The sequence below is a fragment of the Ictidomys tridecemlineatus genome, unplaced genomic scaffold, assembly GCF_052094955.1.
Source record: "Ictidomys tridecemlineatus isolate mIctTri1 unplaced genomic scaffold, mIctTri1.hap1 Scaffold_307, whole genome shotgun sequence".
NCBI lineage: Eukaryota > Metazoa > Chordata > Mammalia > Rodentia > Sciuridae > Ictidomys > Ictidomys tridecemlineatus.
In genome coordinates this window covers 8,010-13,424 of record NW_027522381.1, presented here as the reverse complement: position 1 = coordinate 13,424, position 5,415 = coordinate 8,010, and positions in this window count along the sequence as shown.

Here is a 5,415-nt window from a genome sequence, read left to right as displayed (position 1 = left end):
AAAAGGCATTTGTATTATTCTGGTATTCACTAGAGGAATGGACCTGAGCAGCAAGGAAATATGACCTGTTCTGGTTTTAAAATTCTACACTGTTTTGTAAAGACTTATACTTGCAAATTTGTTTTTGTTTTTTTCACATACCAACTTGAGGACATTAAATTAAAAATAAATTTTTATAATAGTGGTTCATTATATGAGTCTCTTTACTGTTGTGAGTGCTTGAAATGTTCCTATATGGTTTTTCATGACAAAAGCAAAAAGAAATAAGCACATCATTCCACATGCTTCAGGGTCCTTGCCCCTCTTTTCCCCTTCACCCAAGACTTCTGTATCTAGGGAACATATGACAGTTGAGCTTTCAGCTCTAAGTCTGTCCTGAATCACCACTCATTTTTCTCAGTTGCTTAGAAGCAAGCTTGATATTTTGTTCTTACATCCCAACAATACTTATAAAAAGGAACTCTTGTTCTCAGTATGTTAGAAATTATAGGTTCATTTCTTCTGAGAAGGAAGTTACATATTAATAGGCATTCTGATGTTATTTTTACCCTTTATTTTAAAGGTAAAGTTTCCAAGGACATTAAAAATTGCAATAGTGTGCTGGGAGTAAATTTTACTCCTACATCTAAGAAACAAATTCACAAAAGATGACATCATAGTAGTTATATTTTGCAATACGACAATTGAGGATTTCACAACCGCCTTAAGTTTCAATCACAACACAGATAAGTAAAACATTAAAGATGAATTCTTTAAATGTCATTGACACAATTTTTTTTAAAAAAATCCATTAAACATTTACAAAGTTGATAATAATGCACTTAGTATGCTTATGGAAATCATGTGGAGTGAAAATATACTAGCTTCTTAGGAACTGTTATAAAAGCTCCACATTCTATCTATGCTGCTTCTGGGTCAGCAGGGGTATTCTACACCCAAATGAAAACCATCCTCTTAGTAGATGTTTTCCAGTACACTCAAGTCCAGGACAAGTGTACTTTTCCTTCCCTCCTGCCCTGTAGATGATGACTGAGGTACACACAGAAAAGGAAACATAGAGAGCTGAGGACTTCATGCCAACTTTGACTCAAGTGCTATCCCACACTAATCCAAAGCTCATCAAACCATCTTCCTGGGCTCTTGATGAGAACAGAAAGCTAATTTTTCATACTGCATCAAACATCCATGGATTATTTAAAAAACAAAACACTTAGAATCTACTTGAATATATGGGACATTTTGAACTAACAGGGCATTAGCCAGTCTTTGTGAAAACCCCCTTTATGCTTTAATTTGATTTATAGGACAATTTTTTAAAGTAGTCCTTATTACTTTTGAAATCATGGTGTACCTTTAGGATAGGCTGACAAAGGATTGTTTTATGATATTTCTTGCTTAGTGACTAGGTAAAAAAGACTTTCAATGAACCATTTGTTAAGTTCTAAAATGTCCAAATGTAATTAGGAAACCATTTGTTCCATTCCTTTTTAAACATTTCTATAAAATTCTATTCTGACTCAAGTATAATGAAATTAGCTTTTGCTGGGTCTGACTTGTTAGCCTAACCACTGGCCACTCTTTTTATTTTATTTTTCCCAATGCTGGGGTCCAAACTCACAGTTTCACACTTGCTAGGCAAGTGCCAAACTGTTGAACTACATTCTCAGCCCCACTGCGTCTTAATCAGGTGATACCTGTTAGCACAGGAGTTGCATACAGCCTTCAAGAAGGACAAACTGCACTGCCCAGACTTTCTCAAGGACCTCTGCTCCATGAGGGTTGGGGATCAACTAGCAATCTTCCAGGGCAAACAGAGCAAACCATAAATTATGGGCATCACAGCAGCTTTCCAGAGGCACACAGCAGTGGCAGGGGTCCTGGGTTGTGAACCAGCACATACTGTTAGTTCAGCATGTGTGTTGGTGTTAATGCCTCCACATCCACAGGCCTTTGTCCCCTTTGTACACTCACTCTTCTGTCTCATTTCTCTTACCCATAGCTATCCTTCAGAAGTTGGTATCTTGACCCACATTCCAGAAGGCAGCCCAGCCAACTTCTTGAAACCCAGCACCTAAATAGTCTCATTTTTGTACTAGATGACAGAAGCAAAATCCCTACCCTCCTGCCCTGTAGATGATGAATGGGGTACACACAGAGGAGGAAGCATAGACAGCTGAGGACTCCCTGCCAAACTTGACTCAAGATCTATCCCACACTAATCCAAAGCTCAGCTAGACTCCCATCAAACCATCCTCCTGGGCTCTTGGTAAGAACAGAAAGTGATTTTCTGGAAGGACCATCTTCCCCACCCAAATGTCTATATAATGATGTGTGTCATCCTGGCAGAAAGGAAGGCAGTAAAACACAGGTTCTGGAAGTGGCCCTCTCTATTCTCAAGAACGCTAGCCAAGCTGAGGGGACAAGGAGAGGGAGTCTAGGTAAGTATTATCATGGACACTGGCTTTCTTTCACGTATGCTGGGAATTAAAGCAAGTTAGTGTTATGTGTAGAAAGCTGCTTTCTTGTATGTGCACCAAGTTCCCTGGGGTGCTGGTCACACCCTGGTGGGACCAAGTGAGCTAAATTGATGCTGCTTCTGTCACAGAACTATAAACCTCCCTCCCTGCCATCACTGGGGTAGAACAGAGGACAATGGAGAGAGAAGTGCTTGTCCAGCCAGCCACCACAGAGTCCTAGGGGAATGAGGGTGTCATGTTATGACAAAGCGCTGGAGGCCATGTGTAGATCAGAGGTACACCTGTCCACCATTGCCACTGGACTTTCTGGTGAGGCACCTGTCCAGCCGGTAATTACTAGAATTTCCCTGTGGACTTTTCTCAATAAACCACATCTCTCACATCCCAGCTCTTTCTTTGGTTTCTTGGAAACCTGTCCCACTCCTCTGGCACAACTGGGCTTTTTGGTAAACCAAGATGGTGCTACCAACCAAACACTCCCAAGGGGCAGGAGCGCTGCTGTGATAGGGTGTAAGAGCTTGTGTCATTGATGGTATGGGACCTGGGCTAAAGGTGTGAGGTTCTCAGTTCAGGTCATGACCTTGTCGTTGGCCACTTGACAATTTCATGCCCTCACCTAACTTCTTGAGGAATCTCAGATTCCTCAGGCATAAAACAAGACTCCCTAAACTGGTGTATGATTGTATCTAACATTTTACAAATGAGTGCGTTGGATTCAATTGGAAATGAAGTCACTAGGGTACAGGTCTGAGCTTCTCTGTCAACTTGGGCAAGAGGCTTCCTCCCTCTCTGACTTCAATTTTTCCTTCCACAAAAGTAAGCAGTTGAATTTTAATCAGAATAAGACCATTTCTAGGTGAATTGACCTTTGACCTTCTTCTAAGGCATCAAAAACTTTGATCTTAAATGCAGGGATACCCCCCCATTTTTTTTCTTGTCCTTTTCTCCTGATACCACATGAAGTTGGGGCAACTAATTTTACAAGTACACCTTCAAGATACTACATAAGGGAGTAATTCCGCAAGTTTTCCTAAATGCATTATTTCAAGAATCTAAAGTCTTTCACTGTGCAGGTCCTTGAAGCCTTTTCAATATCCTTTTCACACCCTCTATTCCAGGCTCTCTGGAGAATCTACTGGGTCCTGTACTCTCTCTGGCTTCTCCCAACCCTGCCTTTCTTTGTTCTCTGAGGTCGAAACATCCTTCTAGGGGCTGGGGTTGTGGCTCAGTGGTACAATGCTCGACTAGCCCATGCAAGGCTCTAGGTTCAATCCTCAGCATAACATAAAAATAAAAATAAAGGTATTGTGTCCAACTACAACTAAAAAATAAATGTTTAAAAAAATAAAAGAGAGAAACATCCTCTGTTACATCTCCCTGCTCATTATTTTCTCTACCTGGGGAATTTTCCTGGACACTCTTCCGTGACCCCCACCCCAGTCAGGCGCTTCCTTGATGCCCCCCCCCCACTGTGGCTCCATGAGGCTTCCCATCCACCACTGTGGCCAGTACCCCCAATGGTTCCCAGGACAGGACAGATCTCTCCGCTCCTACAGGGCAGGGCTGTGTGCCTTCGCTTTTGTCACAATGTCTCCAGTCCTTTGTTTCTGTAGGTTTTGTATCACTGAAGTCGACCAACCACAGGTGGGAAATACTGGGAAAAAAATTTTGCATTAGACATTTTTCCTTGACATTATTCCCTCAAAACACAACTATGGGCATCACGTTACAATGCGTTAGGTATTATAAGCCGTCTAGAGGTGGTTCAGAGTACATGGGGGCATGCATGCAGGTCATGTGCATATACTATGCCTTCGTGTATGAGGGGCTTGAGCATCTTCGGATTTGGGCACCTGTGGGTGGGGGTCCCAGAACAGATCCCTTGCAGATACCAAGGGATGACCATACCTAGCCCTGCTGTGCCGGAGGAAGGAATCAGTGAACACTACTGACAGGTGTTTGACAAAGTGAAGATAAGGGTGAGGAAGCCAGGAGCCAGTCTCCCCGAGTCAGGGAGTCTGTGCACCCCCGCACCTGGAGTCCTTTCAGCGCACAGTCAGAGGAACTACGGGTTCTCCAAGCAGTGCATTCTGGAGAGTGATAGATTACCTGTGCCTCCTCCAGAGCCCACTGACAGGAGCAGGGCGGGCACAGGGCACACCGCAGAAACGAGTGGCCTGGCATGCTCATACTTCACCACGTGGGGCCTTTCCAGAGGCAGTGTCACTACATGACTCATGAGTGACACCGCCCTGCCTGTCACTGTGGCCCCAAATGGCATGTACCCGATGACAGATGTGTGTGTCAAGCTACAAAACACAGCAGCCTGGGGGAACCCCAGGGCAGCTTTAGCAGACCTGAGATAAGATGTCAGCAGCAGCCCCCACCTCCCCTGTTAGCTGGGCATGCTGCCTCACTGTCCCTTCCTCCAGAGTCACCTTCCAGCAGGTTTCATGCGACTGCACTCCGTCCACCCACAGAGGGATCTGACAGACCTGACGGAAGGACCCAGAACCCAGGGGAGGACCGTCAGGATGCTGGGCACCGCGGACTCCAACACCCAGCTGCCCTTCTGGAGCTTCTGAGGGTTGATAGAAGGGTGAGACCGTGGGCAAGGAGATCTGCTTTGTGGTCACTCTGCCTCCCGTACCTAGGACAAGAGTGACCATGGTATCTTCCCTTCACAAGAGCACTTATCATTTATGTTATAGTGGCTGGCAGATGCTGGGGGACATAGCATGTACCAGGAGCTATGCTATGGCCCCTATTGAATTCTCTGACTTAATTTTCACAATAACATTATAGAGTAGGTGCTATTGTTGTCTCCATTTTTATATATGAGATAATTAAGCCTAAATTAGTTAAGTAACCTGTTCATGCTGCAGTTTGAATGTGATTTGTCTCCCACAGGTTCTTGGGCTGGAAATTTGGTTGCCAG